Below are 24,989 nucleotides of genomic sequence, written 5' to 3' on the forward strand. Positions count from 1 at the left end.
AAGAGAACAGGGGAGGGGCAGAGAGAGAGAGAACCCCAAGCAGATTCCTCACTGTCAGCACAGAGTCCATTGTGGGGCTGGAACTCACAAACACCCAGCCAACTGAGCCACTCAGGCACCCCTCCCTTTTTGACATTAGAAAGTGACACATAAAAATTCATTGTTTTATAATTTGTGGAAGGATTGGCGAATAACTTTATAAATATATTACTGCTTAAAAAACCTAGTATCCCTAAAAACCTGTCAAAAAAATTTTAACTAACTCAGTCAGTTAAGCGTTCAACTTCAGTTCAGGTCATGATTTCAGGGTTCATGAGTTTGAGCCATGCATGGGGCTGCACTGTCAGTGCAGAGCCTGCTTCAAATCCTCTGTCTCCCTCTTTCTGCCCCTCCCACCTCTCTCTCTCTCTCTCTCTCACTGTCTCTCTCTCTCTCTCCTAGATGCTCTTTCTCTCAAAAATAAATAAATATTTTTTAAAAATTTAATTTTTGTATCCCCCCAAAACACTTTGTTTTTAGGTCTTGCTCATGTGTTTCATTTTGAGTTAATACATAAACTCACACTCCATTTTAGCTTCTCTATCTTAGAGAATGGTCTATTATTTTGTGCTTTTGAGGTCTAAGGGCCAAAGCAACATTTGTCAGATTCTTAAAACTGCAATAGAAAGACTCCATTATCTTTAAGTTGACTTTTGATAAGAAGTGTCTCTAACAGTCCTGACCTTCACCTGACAAAAGCAGTAAGATCTGTTTAATAACTTTAAAATGTTGAAAGAGGCATTAGAGATTGTATAGTTCAAATCTATCATTCCACAAATGAGGACATTTCTTCTGTATCCCACAAGTAAATATCATTTTAAAATATTCTTAAATATTTAAAAAATCCCACCTTTAAAATTTTAAGTTTGAAGTCCACTTTCCAGAACAAATTCCAATGTTAGAAACTTCTGGTACATAGTATATAGTCTAACATATATTGCCATGTTCATGGAACAGCTTAGTCACTATTATTAAGATGCCAATTCTCTCCCAAAAAGGTCTATGCATTCAATATAAGTCCAATAAAAATCCTAGTAGTTACATTTAAGAAATTGATAAGCTGACTCTAGAATTTGTGACCTGGGCACCTGGGTCAGTCAGTTAAGTGTCCGACTTCAGCTCAGGTCATGATCTCATGGTTTGTGAGCTCGAGCCCCGCATCGAGCTCTGTACTGACAGCTTGGAGCCTGGAGCCTGCTTCACATGCTGTGTCTCCCTCTCTCTCTGCCCCTCCTCCACTCACACTCTGTTTCTCTCTCTCTCTCTCTCTCTCTCTCTCTCTCAAAAGTAAACATTAAATTTTTTTAAATATTTTTTTAAATTTATTTCTAGGAGAGAGAGAGCGTGAGCAGGGGAGGGTCAGAGAGAGAGGGAGACACAGACTCTGAAATAGGCTCCAGGCGCCCCAAACATTAATTTTTTTAAAAAAATAAAAAGAATTTATAAGGAAACGCATATTATCTATAATAACCATAATATTTTTAAAATAGGGGCGCCTGGGTGGCTTAGTCGGTTAAGCGTCCGGCTTTCGCTTAGGTCATGATCTCGCGGTTTGTGGGTTCGAGCCCCGCGTCGGGCTCTGTGCTGACTGCCAGCTCAGAGCCTGGAGCCTGTTTCAGTCTGTGACTCCCTCTCTCTCTGACCCTCCCCTGCTCAAGCTGTCTCTCTCTCTCTCCCCTAGAAATAAATAAAACATAAAAAATATATATATATATATATATAATACAAAGGTAGAGAACTTACTTTCCCTGGTTTCAAAACTTGAAACTATAGTAATTAAGACAATGTGGAATTATTATCATAGGACAGAAATAGAAATCAGTGGACAGACATAGAGATCAATGGAAGAGAAGATACAGTCCAGAAATAGATGAACATATATGTGATCAGTCAGTTTCTTAAAAAAGATATCAAGGCAATAAATAAATAAATAAATAAATAAATAAATAAATAAATAAAATTAAAAGATATCAAGGCAATCCAAAGAGGAAAGTATAAATTTTCAACAGATTTTGCTGGATATTCATTTAGAGAAAAACTAACCTTGACCCTCACCCATACCATTCCCTAAAGTGAACTCAAAATGGATGATAGGCCTAAATCTAAAAGTTAAAACTATGAAACTTCTAGAAAAAAAATATCTTGAGTAGGCAGAGATTTCTTAAGATACCAAAAACATAGATCATTAAAGAAAAGGGTGATAAATTAGCCTTCATCAAAATTGAAATTTTCCGCTCTTCAGAAAACACAAATAAGAAAACACAAGCCACAGACTAAGAGGAAATATTTACAGAATCTGACAAAGGACTCATACTCAGAATATATAAATAATTTTATGACTCAATTATACGATAAATAATCCAATTTAAAATGGGTAAGAGACTTAGGGGCACCTGGGTGGCTCAGTCGGCTGAGCATCTGACTCTTGATTTAGCTCAGGTTGTGATCTCGGCTGAGGTCATGATCTCACAGTCTTGTGAGCCTGAGCCCCATGTCTGGCTCTGTGCTGACCACATAGAGCCTGCTTGGGATTCTCTCTCACCCTCTCTCACTGCACCTCCCCGCTCATGCTCTGTCTCTCTCAAAATAAATAAACTTTAATAAAACAAAACACAGTAAAATAAAATGGGTAAGGGATATAAATCAACACTTCATCAAAGAAGATACACAGATGTCAAGTGAACACAGGAAGTGGCGCTCAACATCTTTAGTCCTCAGGGATGCAAATTGAAACCACAGAAGATATCTCTACACACCTACAGATATGTCCTAATTAGAAGCTTGAAAATACTAAGTGTGGGGACGGTATGAGGCAACTAAAACATTGCTGGTGATTATGTAAAATAGTATACTCTTTGGAAAACAGTTTGGCAGTTTTTTGTAAAGTCAAACACACCCTTACCATATGACCCAGCTATTCCACTTCTAAGCATTTTCTCCAAGATAAATGAAAACCTATGTCCGAAGACCTGTACAGTAATATTCACACACACTTTACCCATAATAGCCCCAAACAGAATCCAAATCAGGTGTTCACCAACAGCTGAATAGATACATGAATTGTGTTTATACATGCAATAGAATATAACTCAATAATAAAAAGAACCAAATTCCTGATGCATAGATGAATCTTAAAAACATGCTATGCAAAAGAATCCACAAAAAAAGTACATGCTGCATAATTCTATTCATATAAAACTCCAGAAGAGACAAGCCTAGGGGCACCTGGGTGGCTCAGTCGGTTAAGCGTCTGTCTGGCTTCAGCTCAGGTCATGATCTCACGGTTCATGGGTTTGAGCCCATTGTCAGGCTCTGTGCTGACAGCTAGCTCGGAGCCTGGAGCTTGCTTCAGATTCTGTGTTTTCCTCTCTCTCTGACTCTCCCCTGCTCACACTGTCTCTCTTTCTCTCAGAAATAAATAAAACGTTAAAAAAAATTTTTTTAAAGGAGAGATAAGCCTATTTTTCGGTGTGAGAAGGCTGATAGGGCAGAAGAGGACTTTTTGGAGTGATGGCAATCTTGTATTATCTTGGTCACACTGGTAGTTACATGGCTGCATACAATTGTCAAGACTCATTGAATAGTACACTTACAGTGGGTGTATTGGAGTGTGTTTAAAGGATACTTCAGGGGCACCTGAGTGTCTCAGTCAGTTAAACGACCAACTCTTGATTTCTGCTCAGGTCATGATGTCATATGTGAGATCGAGCTCCGCAGGGGGCTCCACACTGTCTCTCTTTCTCTCTCAAAAAAAAAAAGATATTGCAATAAAGTTTATTTGAAGAAATTAAAGAGACAGAGAAGTCCCTTCTTTCCAAATGAGTTGACTTTAGTTTTCACCCTTACTTCTGTCTCCCCTTATATCCCATTCCTTTTTGAGGAATATTACATTCGTCCCCTTCCAGCATGAATTGATATCGAGGGCCCTCGGCAACACCACTTTTTCCAAGCTCCACCCTTTCTCTGATTTGTACAACTGAAACTTAAGGACTGAAAACTAGATATTTGTAAATTGGTATTTCTTTTTTTGTCAGCTATGTTCAAATAAGTTGCCCAATGGTAGTGATACAGTCAAAGCTGCAACCCAGATTAGTGTCCTTCCACTGCATATATGAACAGCCTCAGTCAAGACAAATCACATGGCTGCCAAAGAAGGAATACTGCAGAACAGAAAAATTGCGAGGGTAAAATATAAGAGCATTTTCCAATAGAATGAACACGCTTCTTATGCCAGCTGCATAATAGCATGCAAAAATCTCCTTTTTGTGTTCTAGTTGAACACACAATGTTTCAGTAAATATCAGGTAAATCCCATGTTTTCTCCAGCAGTAGAATATGGGGAAGTTGAAGGATGTTATTTGTAATCATAGCAGATGTCATGTCACCCAGACACACTATTTTACACAGAAACCTAGGTAATTATCAGAGACAGAGGGCACACACATATCAAATGGCATTTGAGCTGAAGCTATCTGACTTAGGAATTTGGTAATGTTGCTTGTTTGGCTTTTTATACATAATTTATTGTCAAGTTAGTTGACATACAGTATGTACAGTGTGCTCTTGACTTAGGGAGTAGATCCCCATCACTTATATACAACACCCAGTGCTCATCCCAACAAGTACCTTTCTCAATGCCCATTACCATTTTTCCTTGCCCTCCACCCCTCTACCCCCATCAACCCTCAGTTTGTTCTCTGTATTTAAGAGTCTCTTATGGTTTGCCTCCCTCTCGGTTTGTAACTTTTCTTTTCCTTCCCTTCCCCCATGGTCTTCTGTTAAGTTTCTTAAATTCCACATATGAGTGAAAACATATGATATCTGCCCTTCTCTGACTGACTTATTTCGCTTAGCACAATACCCTCCTATTCCATCCACTTTGTTGCAAATGACAAGATTGCATTCTTTTTCATTGCCAAGTAGTATTCCATTGTGTGTGTGTCTGTGTGTGTGTGTGTATATATGTGTGTGTATATATATATATATACTAGATCTTCTTTATCCATTCATCATTCATCAGTTGATGGACATTTGGCCTCTTTCCATACTTTGGCTATCGTTGATAGCCTTGCTATAAACATTGGGGCACATGTCCCTATGAATCAGTACTCCTATATCCTTTGGATAAATTCCTAGTAGTGTTACTGCTGGGTCATAGGGTAATTTTATTTGCAGTTTTTTGAGAAACCTCCATACTATTTTCCAGAGTGGCTGCACCATTTTGCATTCCCAAAAACAGTGCAAGAGGGTTCCCCTCTCTCTACATCCTTGCCAATGTCTGCTCTTGTCTGAGTTGTTAATTTTATCCTCTCTGACCAGTGTGAGGTAGTACCTCAGTGTGGTTTTGATCTGTATTTCCCTGATGATAAGCAATGTTGAGCATCTTTTTATGTCTCTATTAGCTGCCTGGATGTCTTCTTTCTTTTTTTTTTTTTAAACTTTTTTAATGTTCTTTATTTATTTCTGAGAGAGAAAGACAGCATGAGCAGTGGAGGGTCAGAGAGAGAGGGAGATGCAGAATATGAAGCAGGCCGCAGGCTCTGAGCTACCTGTCAGCACAGAACCCGATGAGGAGCTTGAACCCACGAATCGTAAGATCATGACCGGAGCCGAAGTCTGACACATAACCAAATGAGCCACCCAGGAGCCCCGTGGATGTCTTCTTTGGAAAAGTGTCTATTCATGTCTTCTGCCCATTTCTTCACTGGATTATTTGTTTTCAGGAATTGAGTTTGGTAAGTTCTTTATAGATTTTGGATCCTAAACCTTTACCCGATACGTCATTTGCAAATATCTTCTCCCATTCTGTTGGTTGCCCTTTAGTTTTGTTGATTGTTTCCTTTGCTGTGCAAAAGTTTGGTTTTTTTTTTTATCTTGTTGAGGTCTGAATAGTTCATTTTTGCTTTTAATTCCCTTGTCTTCAGAGGCATGTCAAGTAAGAAGCTGCTGCAGCTAAGACCAAAGAGGTCGTTGCCTGTTTCCTCCTATAGGATTTTGATGGTTTCCTGTCTCATATTTTGGTCTTTCGTCCATTTTGAATTTATTTTTGTGTATGGTGTAAGAAAGTGGTCCAGTTTCATTCTTCTGCATGCTGCTGTCCCGTTCTCCCAGCACAATTTGCTAAAGACACTGTCTTTTTTTCCATTGGATACTCTTTCCTGCTTTGTCAAAGATTAGTTGGCCATACATTTGTGGATCCAATTCTGGGTTCTCTATTCTATTCCATTGGTCTTTGTATCTGTTTTTTGTGCCAATACCATACTGTCTTGATGACTACAGCTTTGCAGTTCAGGTTAAAATCTGGGATTCTGATGGCCTCCAGCTTTTTCAACATTACTTTGTCTATTTGGGGTCATACAAATTTTAGTATTGTTTGTTCTACCTCTGAGAAGAATGCTGGTGCTATTTTGATTGAGATGGCATTGAATGTGTAAATCGCTTTGGGTAGTATCGACATTTTAACAATATTTGTCTTTCCAATACATGACCATGGAATGTTTTCCATTTCTTTGTGTCTTCTTCAATCTCTTTCATAAGCTTTCTATAGTTTTCAGTGTACAGATATTTTACCTCTTTGGTTAGGTTTATTCTTAGGTATTTTATGGTTCTTTTCTTTTTCTTTTTTTTTTTTATTTCTAGGAGAGAGAGAGAGACAGCGTGAGCAGGGGAGGGTCAGAGAGAGAGGGAGACACAGACTCTGAAACAGGCTCCAGGCTCTGAGCTGGCAGGCAGCACAGAGCCCGACACGGGGCCCAAACCCACGAACCGTGAGATCATGACCCAAGCAAAAGTCGGACGCTTAACTGACTAAGCCACCCAGGCACCCCAGGTATTTTATGGTTCTTAATGCAATTGTAAATGAGATCAATTCCTTGATATCTCTTTCTGTTGCTTCATTATTGGTGTATGGAACTGCAGCCAAATTCTGTACATTGATTTTATATCCAGTGACTGCTGAATTCATGTATCAGTTCTAGCATGTTTTTGGTGGAGTCTTTCAGGTATTCCATGTAGAGTATTATGTCATCTGTGAAAAGTGAAAATTTTACTTCTTCTTTGCCAATTCAAATGCCTTTTATTTCCTTTTGTTGTCTGATGGCTGACACTAGGACTTCCAGCTCTATGTTAAACAACAGTGGTGAGAGTGGACATCCCTGCCGTGTTCCTGATCTCAGGGGGAAAGCTCTCAGTTTTTCCCCATTGAGGATGATATTAGCTGTGGGCCTTTCATATATGGCTTTTATGATGTCGTGTTCCTTCTATCCCAACTTTCTTGAGGGTTTTTCTAAGAAAAGATGCTGTATTTTGTCAAATGCTTTTGCTGCATCTATTGACAGGATCATATGGTTCTTATCCTTCCTTCTACTAATATGATGTATCACACTGATTTATTCACAAATATTGAACCAGGCCTACAGCCCAGGAATAAACCCCACTTGTTCATGGTGAATAATCCTTTTAATATACTATTGAATTCAATTTCCTAGTATCTTGTTGAGAATTTTCACATCCATGTTCATCAGGGATATTAGCCTGTAATTCTCCTTTTTAGTGGCATCTTTGGTTTGGGAATCAAGGTAATGCTGGCTCTAGAGAATAAGTCTGGAAGCCTTCCTCTGTTTCTATTTTTTGGAAGAGCTTGAAAAGAATAGGTGTTGACTCTGCTTTAACTGTCTGGTAGAATTCCCCTGGGAAGCCATCTGGCCCAGGACTCCCATCTTTGTTGGGAGATTTTTGACAATCGATTCAATTTCTTTGCTGGTAATGGATCTGTTCAAATTTTCTATTTCTTCCCATTTGAGTTTTGGTAGTGTGTGGGTATCTAGGAATTTGTCCATTTCTTACAGATTGTCCAGTTTGTTGGCATATAATTTTTCGTAGTATTCTCTAATAATTGTTTGTATTTATGAGTTGTTGGTTGTAATCTCCTCTTTCATTCATGATTCATCTATTTGGGTCCTCTTTTTCTTTTTGAGAAATCTAGATAGGGATTTATCAATTTGTTTATTCTAAAAAAAAAAAAAAAAGTAGCTCTTACCATCCCAGACTTTAGCCTCTACTACAAAGCTGTAATCATCAAGACAATATGGTATTGACACAAAAACAGACACATAGACCAATGGAACAGAATTGAAAAATCAGAAGTGGACCCACAAATGTACGGCCAACTAATCTTTGACAAAGTGGGAAAGAATATCCAATGGAAAAAAGACAGCCTTTTTAACAAATGGTGCTGGGAGAACTGGGCAGCAACATGCAGAAGAATGAAACTGGATCACTGTCTCACACCATACATAAAAATAAACTCAAAATGGATAAAGGACCTGAATGTGAGATGGGAAACTATCAAAACCCTAGAGGAGAAAGCAGGAAACAACCTCCTTGACCTCAACCGCAGCAATTTCTTACTTGACACATCCCCAAAGGCAAGGGAATCAAGAGCAAAAATGAACTATTGGGACTTCATCAAGATAACAAGCTTCTGCACGGCAAGGGAAACAATCAATAAGACTAATAGGCAACCGGCAGAATGGGAAAAGATAGTTGCAAATGACATATCAGATAAAGGGTTAGTACCCAAAGTCTATAAGGAACTCACAAAACTCCACACCCCAAAACACAAATAATCCAGTGAAGAAATGGGCAGAAGACATGAACAGACACTTCTCCAAAGAGGACATCCAGATGGCCAACAGACACATGAAATGATGCTCAGCATCCCTCCTCATCAGGGAAATACAAATCAAAACCACACTGAGATATCACCTCACACCAGTCAGAGTGGTGAAAATGAACAAATCAGGAGACTATAGATGCTGGTGAGGATGTGGAGAAATGGGCACCCTCCTACACTGTTGGTGGGAATGTAAACTGGTACAGCCCCTCTGGAAAACAGTGTGGAGGTTCCTCAGGAAACTAACAATAGAACTCCCCTATGACCCAGCAATAGCACTGCTAGGAATTTATCCAAGGGATACAGAAGTGCTGATGCATAGGGGCACATGTACCCCAATGTTCACAGCAGCACTTTCAACAATAGCCAAATCATGGAAAGAGCCTAAGTGTCCATCAACGGACGAATGGATCAAGAAGATGTGGTTTATCTATACCATGGAATACTACATGGCAATGAGAAAGAATGAAATCTGGCCATGTGTAGCAACGTGGATGGAACTTGAGGGTGTTATGCTGAGCGAAATAAGTCAGGCAGAGAAAGACAGATACCATATGCTTCCACGTATAGGAGGATTAGGAGGAACTTAATGGAGGACCATGGGGGAGAAGAAGGGGGAAAATGGTGGGGGAAAGGGAGAGAGGCAAACCATGGGAGACTCTTGAATGCTGACAAAAACTGAGGACTGATGGATGTGAGGGGGAGGGGGGGATGGGCATGGAGGAGGACACTTGTGGGGATGAGCACTGGGTGTTATGTGGAAACTAATTTGACAATAAACTATCTGTAAAAAAAATAAATAAAAACTGAGGACTGATGGATGTGGGGAAGGGGGGAGATGGGCATGGACAGGGGCACTTGTGGGAATGAGCACTGGGTGTTATATGGAAACCAACTTGACAATAAACTATGAAAGAAAAAAAAAAGAAAAGAAAACAGCTTTTAGAGCCATTGATCAGTTTTACTGTTTTTTTGGATTCTATGTTGTTTATTTCTGCTCTAATCCTTATTATTTCTCTTCTTCTGCTGGCTTTGGAGTTTCTTTGCTGCTCCGTTTCTAGTTCCTTTAGGTGTGAGGTTAGACTCTGTATTTGGGATTTTTCTTGCTTCTTGAATTAGGCCTGGAATGCAAAGTATTTTCCTCTTAGGGCTGCCTTTGCTGCATCCCAAAGGGTTTGGACTGTTGTGTTTCCATTTTCATTTACCTCCATATGTTTTTTAATTTCTTCATTAATGTTCCAGTTGACCCATTCATTCTTTAGTAGGATGTTCTTTAACCTCCAAATATTTGGAGGCTTTACAAATTTTTTCTTGTGGTTGATTTCAAGTTTCATAGCCTTGTGATCTGAAAATATGCATGGTATGATTTCAATCCTTTTATTTTTATTGAGGGATGTTTTGTGACCCAGTATGTGATCTATTTTGGAGAATGTTCCATGTGCACTAGAGAAGAATGTGTATTCTGCTGCTTTTGGATGAAAAATTCTGAATATATCTGTTAAGTCCATCTGGTCCAATGTGGCATTCAGAGCTGTTGTTTCCTTACTGATTTTCTGCCTAGATGATCTGTCCATTGCTGTAAGTGGAGTATTAAAACCTCCTACAATGACGTTATTATTATCTATACACTTATTTATGTTTATGATAAACTGATTCATATATTTGGATGTCTCATGTTAGGGGCATAAACATTTACATTGTTAGCTCTTCTTGATAGATAAACCCCTTAGTTATGATATAATGCCCTTCTTCATCTCTTGTTACAGTCTTTGTTTTAAAATCTAGTTTGTCTGATATAAGTATGGCTGCCCTGGCTTTCTTTTAACATCCAGTAACATGATAGAGGGTTCTCCACACCCTCACTTTCAATCTGCAGATGTCCTCAGGTCTAAAATGAGTCTTTTGTAAGCAGCATATAGATCGATCGTGTGTGTGTGTGTGTGTGTGTGTGTGTGTGTGTGTGTTTTAATCCATTCTGATACCTTCTGTCTTTTGATTGGGGCATTTAGTCCATTTATATTCAGAGTGATTATTGAAAGATATGGATTTAGTTCATTGTGTTATCTGTAGGTTTCAGGCTTGTGGTGATGTGTCTAGTCCTTTGTAGTCTTTGCAGCTTTCCACTCACAGAGTCCCCGTTGGGATCTCCTGCAGGGCTGGTTTAGTGGTCATGAACTCCTTCAGTTTTTGTTTGTCTGGGAAAGCCTTTATCTCTCTTTCTGTTCTAAATGACAGCCTTGCTGGATAAAGAATTCTTGGCTGCATATTTTTCCTATTCAGCACATTGAATATTTCCTGCCTCTCCCTTCTGGCCTGCCAAGTTTCGGTGGACAGGTCTGCTACAAATCTTATGTGTCTACCCTTGTAGATGAGAGCTCATTAGTCCCTAGCTGCTTTCAGAATTCTTTTTATCTTTGTATTTTGCCAGCTTCACCATGATATGTCATGGTGTTGACCTCTTTCTGTTGATTTTGAAGGGAGTTCTGCGTGCCTCTTATACCTGGATGCCTGTTTCCTTCTCCCGATTAGGGAGGTTCTCAGCTATAATTTGTTCAAATAAATCCTCTAGCGCTTTGTCTCTCTCTTCTTCTTCTAGAACTCTTATGATACAGATATTATTTCATTTCATTGAATTACTTAGGTCTCTAATTCTCCCATTGTCATCTAGTAATTTCCTTCCTCTCTTTTTCTCAGCTTCATCATTTTCCATAATTGTATCTTTTATTTCCATAATTGTATCTTTTACCTCACCTATCCCCTCTTCTGCTTCTCCCCATCCTTGCTGTCACTGCATCTAGTTTACTTTGCATCTCAATTACAGCATTTATTAATTCAACGTGACAATTTCTTAGGTCCTTGGTCTCTGCAGCAATAGATTTTCTGCTGTCTAATGTGCTTTTTTTCAAGCCCAGCTATTAGTCTTATGACTATTTTTCTAAAATCTTGATCAGATATATTGTTTATATCTGTTTTGGTCAATTCTCTGGCTGTCATTTCTTCATGAAATTTCTTTTGAGGAGAATTCTTCCGTTTCATCATTTTGGCTAGGTTTCTGTCCTTTATGTGTTTTAATAGTTTTTTTTTTTTTATGTGTCCTGTACCTGCAAGTACTACTATATTAAAAAGGGGTCATAAAAAGGGGCCAGATCCTGGCACTTCAGGAAGTGTTGTTGGAGTGTGTTATGTGCACTCTGTTGTGTGTCTTGGGCTGCTTTATCTCACTACTCGTAGTGCTGGAGTGGACCGTCCACCAGGTGTGCCTTGATTTGCTCATTGAAGTAACTCTGGAAAAGAGGAGAAGGAAGCGGGGGCGGGGGGGGGAACCTTATCCCAAACAAAGAGAGAGATGACAGGGGCAGAGAAAAAGACCAGGCAGAGAATCAAAGAAGTTGTATGGCTTAATCCGGAAAGAGAGAGAGGAAAATAAAGAAGGAGATACAGAAAAAGTGTAAAAAGAGTAGAGTAAAAATGTCTGATTAAACAAACAACCAGAAAACAGGAAAGAAAAGAAAAGAAAAGAAATATATGTATATGTATATGTATATATATGTATATGTATATACATACAAATTGACCAAAAACCAAATCAGAAACTATAACTATAGGGTTGATTCCAAAGGGTGAAGAAAAAGAAGAGAGTATAAAGATACAGCAGGGAAAAGAGAAGAGAAGGAAAGAAAATTAATAGTAATAATAATAGTAATGATTTAAAAAAACAAACATAAAAAACTGCAGGACAATTGTCTGTTGGTGCCTTGGAACCGGTGGCTGTGCTGGTCTGGGGAGAGGCCATCTGGTTGAGTCACTGCCAATCACACTCCAGTAGATACTAGTTACCAGGCATGGAGGGGTGGGGTTTGGTGTAAGCGGGCCACCTCCACTGGGGGCCGCTGTCCGGTTCCTGAAGCTTCACCATGTAGGTGATGGGGAGGGAAACGGCGACACTCCAATATCCCTTCGTTGGCCATGTGTCTCAAGCCACACTGATCAGGCAGCCCTGACAGAGCAGCAGAGGCACGGGCAGGTGAGCCTGCCCTGCCCCACAGACTCCCGCGCTTCCCAGGTGATCACATAAAATTCAAAACCCCGGGTCTTAAAGGATCCCACTCTGCACGGGCCAGTTCTGGAACAGGGCCACTCCGCCCAGTTCACAAAGGGCCTTTGGCTGGTGCCTGCAGGGTCTTCTGTCCTTGGGTGGAGGGCAGTAAACCCTCTCCCCACAGTACTCCAGGGAGGGGACAGCTTTCTTTCAGTGGGATCCTACGAAGCCTGGGGCCGGCTCTCCTCCCCACCAGGCACGTGCACCGGTGTTGGTTCCAATCCGGAGATAAGCACACAGCCCTGAAATCTCCGAGCTTCACTCCTAAGGCTGTTTGCAAAGTAGAAACTGGCTCTCTTCCTATTCTTCATTTTCCGGACTGTAGTCTGGAGAGGTTTTTCTCTTCTCCAAATACCATCCCACACTTGCACAGCCTCTCTTTTTCTTCATTTTGTTTCTCCGCCGAAGGGGTTCCCCCCTCCTCCGAGCCTCCACTGCCTGTCTTATCTCTCCCAACTGGCAAACACGCACCTCTGTCCCACCAAGTTTGGTGACGTTATTTGTTGTTGCTGCTGCTTTTTTGTTTTGTTAAAAAAAAAAAAAAAAAAAAAAGCAGCCGAATGCACAAATTTAAGATAGTTTAATCACAAGTTTTCTGAAGAGCAATTTACTTCTGGTCTTCCTAGTACTGCAAGCTACGTTCATTCCTCTCCTACATCCTGTCTTCATGGCAACAGTACTCAGGTGCCGTTTTTGCAGTTTTTATTCTTAGTAGATTTCAGCATCAAGATAATTTTTTCACTGTTGCTGTTGTTGTTTATACGAAATTAGAAAGGTTAACAACAAAATGTTAATAGACAGAAAACAGGGTAGCATGCACTTCAAAGCACTCAGAAGCAAAATTTACATCCATCCAAGTGTTCTTGGATTTTTGTTCCAAATTACATGGGGGAAAATCCCAGTACCAAATTTTGAGCAGGAAAACACTCAGAATAAAACGTGTATAATTCCATTCAGGAGCTAAATCTGATAGGACAGCTACTGGTGAGAGTAATAAAATTGGATAGTGCGTTTTCAAAAATATTTTTCCAGTAGGTATTTTTTCCTTTTTAATCTTGGCAGAGTTGAGGACACACTATCCTAAAGTATGATATCTTGGCAAATTAAATATCTCAGGTTGAAAGGATTTGAGAAACAGCAGGTACAGGAAAGACTTTCTGATTTTCCCCGAAGAAGGTCATAGACCCTCATGAGAGAAGTGCCTTTCCTGTTCCCAGAGGAAAGGAGCATTCTTACCTCTAAAGACAGAGGGACTCTGAGAAGAATATGAAGGAAGGCGTTGCTAGGTTTCCCCCAGTTTACTACCCTTAGCTCATATCCTTTTTCCTATCATATTTTCCAGTGACTTCCCCACTTCATCAAACCTAGAATAAAAACACGCAAGTCTAACAGTTTCTTTGAGGTCTTCATTTCCTTCTGGGAAGGCTTCTGGGTCACATAAACTTATAGTAAATAAATATGCAGGTTTTTCTTTTATTAATCTGTCTTTTGTTACAGAGACACAGATGAAATTTAAGCTGGGAAGAGGAAAGATAGTTTTCCTCCCCTATGCCACTAACTACGTTAGATCTTAGACTCCCAAAGTTTAGATATGTGATCATTGTTTCACGGTTTGGAGGCTTTGTGTTCAGATATTCTGCTTAATTTAAGAATTATTCAAGGTGTGCTTGTGTGGCTCAGTCGGTTAAGCAGCCAACTTCCGCTCAGGTCGTAATCTCGAGGTTCACAAGTTCAAGGCCTGAGTCAGGCTCTGTGCTGACAGTTCAGAGTCTGGAGCCTGCTTCAGATTCTGTGTCTCCTTTTCTCTCTGCCCCTCCCCTGCTCACAGTCTCTCTCTCTCTCTCTCTCTCTCTCAAATAAATAAATAAGAATTATTCTAAAGATTGGGCCTAATGAACAGATTCTAACAATCTCTCCACAGCCCTTCTGAATTCTTCCAGCTACCAGGTTCAAGAAGAAAACAACTCAGATCTAATTGTCTCTGAAAATAAGAGTAGAATCGCTTCTCAGCCTTTTGGCTAAGATCAAGTGAAAATAAGACTAGAGAACTTTTTTTAAAATTAAGTGCTATTAATCCACAAGAAAAAAGACAGTAAGTTATAAGCCACCTAGTTTTCTTTTTCTGCTTTTATAAAAGTAATTTATTTTAAGAGAAAGATATAAAATTTCATACTTATCTGCTTTGTATGTGAATAACAAGGACTATAAAGCTTACATATGAATTAAAATACATTTTGTTTTTCTATTAAGCCAGTTATAGTAGAGAAACAACAGCAAGGGAGAAAAGTAAGACAAGAAAAGAGAAAGATAATTCACAAACATTTGTTAAGCGACCATGCAGAGAGAAAACACAACCCAGAACACAACAGGGAGTTGGGATTCTCATACAGCAAGTCTTTTTCCCCCCATGGCCACCCCCTCAATCTGATATTTCTCCCAAGATTTCCAAAGTATTTGTTTCAGTGCAGACCTCAGCATAAATATCAATATCACCAGGATCCAAACACACTTGGGTGTGAACACGGGCCTGCTCACTGGAACTATGAAATTTCAATCTATAAAACCGGTCACTTCATCTGTCCAACTATCTTTAAACCTTGCCATTCAGGATTTGGTAAATCAGGAAATCCAAAAACAGCCAAGACTCCAGATCAAGTCCTAGGTGACACTGTAGGTGGGACCAGGTAAATCTTGGGTCCTTTCCTCTGTGCTTTTGACACATGGCTAGAAGGAATGGAGGGCCTAGCACTTCTACTGTTAGTTATACAGCCAAGAAAAATTAGAACAAATACTTGTTACATGAGTGTTAATAACAACATTATTCATTATGTAACAGGGGCTCCTGGTTGGTTCAGTTAGTTGAGCGTCTGAGTCTTGATTTCAGCTCAAGTCATGATCCCAGGCTCATGAGATCAAACCACACTCAGCATGGAGCTGGCTTAAAAATTTTATCTCTTTCTCTCTCTCTCTCTCCCTCTGCCTCTCTCCCCTGCTCACACACACACACACACACACACACTCTAAAACTAAAATCTTTCAGAAAAAAGGTACAAACAATCCAAAAATATCTGGAAGTATGGATTAAACAAAGGTGGTATATGCATATTATTTGGTTATAAAAAGGAATGAAGCACTGATATACTGACATACACTGACATTATATGATACACTGACATACAACATGGACAAACTTGAAAACATGCTAAGTGAAGGAAGCCAGTCAGAAAAGACCACTTATTATATAATTCCATTTACATAGAATGTCCAGATCATGTAAATCTATGGAGACACAAAGTAGATTTATGGTTGCTTCAAGCTGGGGTTGATGAATCAAAAGGAAGGTGATAGCTAAACGGTATGAGATTTCTTTTTAAGGTGATAACAGTGTTCAAAATTTACTGTGTGAATGGCTGCCACATCTGTGAATATGCTAAAAATTATTCAATAAAACTGTTTAAGAAAATAGCACTGGGGACCCTGGGTGGCTCAGGTGGTTGAGCATCCAACTTTGGCTCAGGTCATGATCTTGTGGTCCATGAGTTTAAGCCCCAGCTGGGGCTCTGTGCTGGCAGCTCAGAGCTTGGAGCCTGCTTCAGATTCTGTGTCTCCTTCTCTCTCTGCCCCTCCTCTGCTCACACTCTGTCTCTCTCTCTCTCTCTCTCTCTCTCTCTCTCTCTCTTTGTCTCTCTCTCTATGTCTATCTGTCTGTCTCTCAGACATAAATAAACATCAAAAAATAATCTGTTGCTTAAAACGATACACCTCTGTAGGTTACCTCCTCACCAGAGAAGCCAAATCAAAACTTACAGCATTAATAGCAAAGTTGGTATTGAATCACATAAACATTTTACATCACCCCAGCAAAGAGATGATATATGCCAAATTTGTATCTGTAAAGTGAAGGCCTAATACCTATCTCATAAAGTTAACTTGAGAATTAAATAAAATTATGTATGAAAGTGCTTAGCAAAGTACCTGAAACAGAATAAATCAGAATAATCATAACTATTATTACTCCCTATAAGAAAACTCTTAAAACACATCCTTACTTATGAATCTGCATATCCAAATAAGAACCAAGTATCAAATTATGCTAATTTACAATCATTTTAATTTCTTCTACCTCCTGACTTGCAATGATTTATTTAAGCAAATAGTTAACAAAAAAATCACTTATTTAAAACTGGCTAATGAAAAAGGGAGACATAAGACATGTACCACTTTAATAAACAAATTACTTTCTTTGAAGTGCAAAGAGAAATCCAATTCTACAATTCATCTAGACAGCTAAGGAGCTGTTGAATATTTGTGACATGGTCATGTTCACCTCACTGTGTGGCCACAGCTACATAAAACCCTCTTTTTAAAATTCTACACAAATCACAAGTACTAAAGTGTTGGTTTTATGTGTAAAAAGGATCTAAGAGAGAAAGAGCTTTGCCTTACTACACACCAGAGGAAGGTCACCAGCCCTGAATATTTTACTTCAAAAGCATATTTCAAAATATTGGGGGAAAAAGGAAGAATGAAAGTCAGAGGAGTGTTTCTCATGTGGAGTCTGCAGTAGAGCATTACTATTGCTGCCATAGCAACTGGATCACTAGATGGCTTTGCAAACAAAGTGTCTCCCCAGATCAGCTGCCTCTAAGGATAGCAAGTGTGCTGCTACTCTGTTCTCTTTGCATCCTCCCCACTAAAGTTTCCAAAATGTTTCTAGAACACTGATTTCAATTTCTTGAAACCTGTGTTAGGACCCCTTCCCTCTTCCTCTCAAGTCCACAACCAACTCCCTTACTCAACAAAATTCAGAACTTAGCTCAGTTCTCCCCTTCCCCACCCTGCCTTGTAGAAGGTTGTGATTGATCATGCGATAAACCAAAGACTGCCATTGGACTTGGAGATAGCCCTTTTTAAAAAATGTATTCGTTTGAGGCAAACCATGAGAGACTCTTGAATGCTGACAAAAACTGAGGACTGATGGATGTGGGGGGGAGGAGGGATGGGCATGGAGGAGGGCACTTGTGGGGATGAGCACTGGGTATTATGTGGAAACTAATTTGACAATAAACTATTTGAAAAAAAATGTATTCGTTTATTTATTAAGTTTATTTATTTATTTTCAGTCAAAGAGGAAGAGGCAGAGGGAGAGACGGAGAGAGAATCCCAAGCAGGCTCCACACTGTCAGCACAGAGCCCAATATGGGGCTCGAACTCATGAACCACAAGATTATGACCTGAACCAAAATCAAGAGTCAGGTGCCTTACTAACTGAGCCACCCAGGCACCCCAAGTTTATTTATTTATTTTGAGAGAGATAGAGTGGTGGCGACAGAGAGAGGGAGAATCTCAAGCAGGCTTCGTACTGTCAACATGGAGCCCATAAACCATGAGATCATGGCCTGAGCTGAAACCAAGAGTAGCCATTTGATCATGACCTGAGCAGAAACCAAGAGTCAGACAGTTAACCGACTGAGCCACTCAGGCAGGGGGTAGACCTTTGTACCTTAAAATACAATCCTGGGCTGAGGCCCATTCAAGTTTTTAGTTTTAAGGCACTGCTCCCAATTATTGAAACTAAAGCCAGTTTTTGGAGAATGGAAGTAGTGAAGAATAGTAGTTAGAGGCTTAGACACTACAGTTATATATACTTGATGCCAAAGATCAAGTATTTCCTGCCCCACTTTTCACTCCTACCCTCCATTGAAAAACACTCAGGGGCAGAGATTTTTATGCAGGGCTTTACTGGGAAACACCATGTGTAAGAGGAAAGGGGAAACAGGATGGGACAGAAGGAGAAGTTCAATTGCAATTCATTTGCAATAGAGGCTTTTACTGACCCTGCAGGGAGAAATGGAGACTTTATGGCCCTTGAAGCTCCACCTCCCTTTTCCTCTCTTTGCCAGAAATTTGAATTGGCAAGAACAGAGACTTGGAGCTCAAGGGAGGTCATTTGGATTGTAGGACTTCAGAGGTCCCCAGGTTTCCTAGCACCTGTAAAACAAACTCTACCTGGTGGATGCAGATATTACTGGCTTAGGTGAGTAGGCGGTAACATTGAAAATCATCAATCTCAGACAGTGTCCATATCTCAACAAGGACATCTTCACTCCCTACAAGCAGCTCCAGAAATAATTCCAGACTTTTGTCAGACACTTTAGAGCTTAATACTAAAGTTGTAAAAAATTACTTAAAGGTGTTATTCCAGAGAGTGAACCCCTATAGCCTGGATCTCCCTGTGCTTACTACATGATTGGGAATTTTTATTAATAATCAATAAGAGATTTGATTTTTATGTGCCAGTCACACTGGTCTTTTTAACACTGTTTCTTGTAGTATTTGTGTTGAGATTTAATTTTGCCAAAATGGGTATAGTTTTCCCTAAATACAGGTATGTGAAAAGAAAAGAAGTTGCTTGCATGCTGACTCAAATTGTTCTGTATACTGTTTAAAAATACAGCAAAGTTGTTGTAGTACCTGGGTTTTTTATTAAACTTCAAGCCAAATCCTTTATGAAGACCATAGCAGTGAAAAACAGTGCACTTTTTAAAAAGTGCTGCATATAACATGTTTGAGAAATTTAATGTTATTTCACATGTGCAGACACAAAATTTGGGTGAATACAACAATCAGAACTAATTTTTGTAGATTCTTTACTCTATTTTCTTTACTCTATTTTAATGTCAGCGTGTGTTCTACAAAAGAAAATGGTTTCACCAATTAATTAACTTAAAAGTAAGTGCCAATATTTTTATTTTAAAAATTAATTTTATATAATGAAAAAAATTTTTTTAAGTTGCTGGATGGCTTCTAATGCAGCTAGTTGCTCTGGGCCCCCTTGAAGGATGCTGATTTTCACGTTCATTTTCCACTGCTGTGAAACAAATTACTACCAACTCAGTGGCTTAAAACATCACCCATTTATTGCCTCACTATTCTGTAGACTGGAAGGTTGGGTGAGCTTGGCTAAGTCCTCTGCTTAGGGTCTCATGTGGTTGAATCCAAGAGGAGAGGAGTCAGCCTAGGCTCTTATCTGGAGTTTGTTCACTTGTAGGACAGAGATCCTCATTTCCTTGCTGGCTGTTGGCCAGGAGGTCACTCTCAGTCCTAGGAGCCAATCTTCAACCCTCGTGCATTGCCCTCTCCATCTTGAAGGCCAGAAATGGCGTCAAATCTTCCCCTGCCTCTTCTCTTTCTGACTTCCTCTTCTGTTATTAACTGATGAAAACTCAGGGCTGTAAAGGGCTCATGGGAGGTTGGATCCACCCAGATAATCTCCCTAGGCTAAGTTCAAGTGGTTATTAACCTTAATGACATCTGCAAAATCTCTGGCAGGTAACATAACACAATCATGGGAATGAAACCAGGAGAAGGTCACGCACCATCTTAGAACTCTGCCTGCCAGGGCCGTGTGAAGGACCAGACAGACTGCCAAAGTCCTGACATGTACTGTCTTCACCACACTGGCCTCCTTTTTGGTGGCTGGAGGCCCCACAGGTGGCAATTTTTCCTTGACCATTGAAAAGTATTGATCATAGGCATCTACTCACATAGTACCAACAGAGGTTTTTTGGTGAGCAGAACGTGGTTGGGGGTTATCAGACACCCCTGCAGACAGAGGTGTGATAACACGGAAGTCTGGGTCACTGAGACTGAGACCTCTGACTTATCACAACAAGATATCTCTCTTTAGTGAACATCAGAGGGTAGAGGCCCTTGTACTAAATCCTGACTCACTCATTGGTGCCAAGTGGCAGGGAATTTTGCCTCACCAGTTCTTCTTCCCCAATGGCTCATCCAGATCAGGAGGGTCCACTACGGCACTTACGGGACTGGGGAGTACAAGTATGTAACACACCAGTTCCTCCTATATATTCAAATGTAAATGCAAGAATGGTGTGCTGACAAAGTGTGCACCAAAGTCCCCACCCACAAGTTCATGTTAGCCTCCTTTCCCTGGTGAGATCCCTCCCCAGATCTCATCAGCTGAATCTGAGTGTCCTTCTCCCTAAAGATGTGATGGTCACATGTGTGCCTGTATTCAACAGAGCCATAAGAGTTTACGGTGCTCTCCACCCCAACACCGAACTTCCCCAAAATACTTGGCTGTATAATAATAAATGACTGAATATGACCTCTGTTCTCCTTGGGCCCAGGAAGACCTAGCCCTGCCTGTAACCCCCTTCCCCCCCCCCCCCCCCCCCCCCCCCCCCCCCCCCCCACTTAGAGCTGCTGAAAGCCAGGGAGAGGAAGATGAAGGGATGAGACGGTACAAGGGGAGAGAGCTCCTCTGGCTAGTAAGCAAGGCACATTTCTTTTCATTTTCCAATGGCTGCCTGCTCAAGCTCACCTAAACAACTCTTGATTTTGGTCCACCCCAAATTCTATGCCCTCATTGCTGACACCATTTATTTTAGTGCTGGGGACCCTTTGACTTAGCAGCCAAGCCACATTGCCTTTGGGCTGGGATTACAGGGTATGATAGTCTCCATTCCCCAACCTTATACCTATTAGGGTGGCTGTTACCAAAAGAAAAAAAAGACAATCGGGGCGCCTGGGTGGCTTAGTCGGTTAAGCGTCCGACTTTCACTTAGGTCATGATCTCGCGGTTCGTGTGTTCGAGCCCCGCGTTGGGCTCTGTGCTGACTGCCAGCTCAGAGCCTGGAGCCTGTTTCAGTCTGTGACTCCCTCTCTCTCTGACCCTCCCCTGCTCATGCTGTCTCTCTCTCTCTCTCCTAGAAATAAATAAAACATTTAAAAAAATTAAAAAAAGACAATAGGTTTTGGTGAGGATGTGGAGAAATTGAGAGCCTTGTGTGCTGTAGGTGGCAATGCTCCTATGGAAAACAATAGGGATCCTCAAAAAATTAATGTAGAAATACCATCTGATCTAGCAATCTTATTTCTGGATATTTGCTTAAAGGAATCAACATCAGGATCTTGAAGAGACATTAGCATTCCTATGTTCACTGAAGCACTATTCACAACAGTCAAGATGTATAAACAACTTAAATATCCAACCACAGATGAATGGACAAAAAAAATGCAGTATATTCATACAATGGAATATTATTCAGCCTTAAAATAATAAAGAAATTCTAGGATGCCTGGGCGGCTCAGTCTGTTAAGCATCCGACTTCCACTCAGGTCATGATCTCATGGTTTGTGAGTTCAAGTCCTGTGTCGGGCTCTGTGTTGACAATTCAGAGCCTGGAGCCTGCTTCAGATTCTGTGTCTCCCTCTCTCTGCCTCTCCCCCACTTGCACTCTGTCTGTCTCTCTTTCTCTCAAAAATAAATAAACATTAAAAATTGTTTTAAAAATAAAGAAATTCTGTAGTATGTGACAATTCGATGAACCTTGGGGACATTATGCTAAGTGAAATAAGCCAGTCACAGAAGGACAAATACTGCATGATTCCACTTATATAAGGGACCTAAAATTGTCAAATTCATAGAATCATTCAAAGAGTAAAATGGTGGTTTCCACAGGCTAGGGGAAAGGAGAAATGGGGAGCTGTTAGTCAATGGGCATAAAGGTTTTTTTTTAAGTTTATTTATTTACATTGACAGAGACAGAGATGGTGTGAGTGGGGAGAAGGGGAAGGAGAGAGAGAGAGAGAGAGAGAGAGAGGAAATCCCAAGCAGGCTCTGTACTGCCAGTGCAGAGCCCAATGCAGGGCTTGAACTCACGAACTGTGAGGTCATGATCTGAGCCAAAACCGACTGAGCTACTCAGGCACCCGCACAAAGTTTTAATGAACCAAGATGAATAAGTTCTAGAAATTTGCTGTGCAACACTGTGCTTATCAATATTGTATCATACAATTAAAATTTTGTTAAGAGAGTAGATATCATGTTAAATGTTCTTCCCACAATAAAATAAATTTTAGGCACCATTTTTTAAAATTTACCCACCTTCCTGCTCTCTTTTAACATTATAAACATTAATTAAGCATTATAAACCAAATTAAACTTTTTGATCCAGAGTGTGATAGGAACCATCATGTTACAAAGAGCTGGCAGATCTATGCCCCTCTCAACCTCTAGCTGTTACTTCCTTTGTCCTTTTTTGGTTGTCACTGAACAGTAGATTTGAAGCTCTGTAAAATGGGAACTGAAAGCACTGACCTAACTGTTCTGAGAAACCTCTTAAACAACAAAATGCCTAGCACTAAGCCAGGCTCTCAGGAACAAACTCCCGATAGTTCCTCCCTGCCCTTTGATATAGTTCATTCTCGTCTGTCATGGGCTGAGGAACTAGTGAACCAGTAAACTAAGAACATGGATATGAAGTCCATAGGCCAAGGGAGGGTCTAGATGGTAAAGTGCATGGGCTTTGTGACCACTACTGCCCATTTCCAGTCTAGGTAAGAACTGACTGAGCAAGTGGTTCCAAAACCCCTGAGCTCCTGGCTCCCTGTGGGTATTTCCTGTGTACTTCTGTCATGACCAGTGCTTGCAGAGGGGCTTCTCAATTCCCCTGCCACACTTGAAGCAGTATGAGGGATGCAGCAGAGGCTAATGACTGAGTGACCAGCCCCAGGGAGTCAATGAGGGACATTAACAAGCCTATCTCAAAGTTGGTGTCATTTGCTCTTAGGGAAGAGAAGTGGGACCCCAGCGAGGCCACCAGCTAAAAGGCAAACAATAGGCCTGGTTCTCAGTGGTGGTAATAATTAGCCTTGAAGGGACCATCACGGGACAAGTCCGGGCACAAGGCCTGCTTGGTCAACTTCATATTGAGCTTATCCAAATGAGCTTCAGACACTGCCTCATCCCACTTCTTGGGCAGGAAGTGTACCCTCGCAGGGTGCTTGTCTGGATAGGTTCACAACTCTATCTGTACCAGCACCTGGTTGGGGAATGACATGGTCATCACAAAGCTGGGGTGGCCCACGGCACAGCCCAGGTTGACCAGCTGGCTCTCAGTCAACAGGATGGTATGGTGTCCATTTTCTAAACCGTTTTTCAGTCCACCTAGGGCTTGATATTCACTTTCTCCATGGCATTTTCATGAAGCCACTTGACATCAGTCTCTACGTCAAAGTGTCCAGTGTTACACACAATGGCATCATCTTTCATCTGTTCAAAGTGCTGGCTGAGGATGATGTCAGTACAGCCCATGGTGGTGACAAGTATGGTGCCTTCCTGACAGGCCTCACCTCATAGCCCCCCATGGCAACCTATGGGGCATTATGGAGTTGATCTCTGCGATTATGATGCAGGTCCTGAAACTCCTCAGGGTCTGGACACGACCTTTGCCCACACTGCCATAACCTGCTACCACTGCGACCTTACCTGCAATCATCACATCTGTGGCCCACTTGATGCCATCTATAAGAGACTTCTGGCAACCACACAGGTTACCAAACTTGCTCTTATTGACAGAGTCATTGCCATTGATGGCAAGCACCTTCAGCTTCCCGTTCGTCATCATCTTGTATAGGTTGTGGACCCCCAATGTGGTCTGTTTAGAAATGCCTGATAGGAGCTGTGGATACCTAGTGTGAATGAGGTTTTTGAGGTCATTTCCATTATCCAGAATCATGTTGGGGGGCCCATCCTGAAGTATAGGGTCTGCTGAATGCACCACAGTTACTCCTCGTCTTTATCACCCTTCCAGGCACACAGGCTGGAATGCCAGCCTTGACAATAACAGCCGTGGCACAGTCTTGGGTAGAGAAGATGTTGCAGCTGGGCCATTGCATCTCAGCTCCCATGGCTTTGAGGGTCTCAATGAGGACAGCTGTCTCCACCATCATGTGTAGGCACCCATTCATGCAGGTGTCCTTCAGCAGCTCGGAGGCTGAGTACATCTCCTTCATGCACATTAGGCCTGGCATCTCATTCTGTGCGATGACCAGGGCCTTGTGTCCCCAGGAGGCCAAGCTGATATCAGCGACTTTGTAGGGCAGTTTGTCTGACATGCAGGCAGTGCTTCCACACAGAGTAACAGACATGGGTTAAGGGGGCTGGTTCTGGGGCTACGGCCTTGCACAGAGAAGGCGGCACTGGGCAGGCTAAAATAAAATTTTTCTTAAAGAACAGAAGAAGAGGAGGAGAAGAAGGAAGAGGAGGAGGAGAAAGAGGAGAAGACTCCCTTTCAAGGCACTTATCATATTCTTTTTTATCAGGGTAAATAGAGAGGTGGAGTCGTGTAATGGTTATGAACCTAGATT

At 40.9% G+C, this 24,989-nt stretch overlaps 1 pseudogene; it reads right to left on the reverse strand.

Moving 5' to 3' along the window:
* Positions 1 to 23,470: 23,470 nt before the first annotated feature.
* Positions 23,471 to 24,737, reverse strand: LOC120221600 (annotated as a pseudogene).
* Positions 24,738 to 24,989: the final 252 nt, after the last annotated feature.

Source organism: Hyaena hyaena, unplaced genomic scaffold (assembly GCF_003009895.1).
Source record: "Hyaena hyaena isolate Hyena2069 unplaced genomic scaffold, ASM300989v1 scaffold_786, whole genome shotgun sequence".
Taxonomy (NCBI): Eukaryota; Metazoa; Chordata; class Mammalia; order Carnivora; family Hyaenidae; genus Hyaena; species Hyaena hyaena.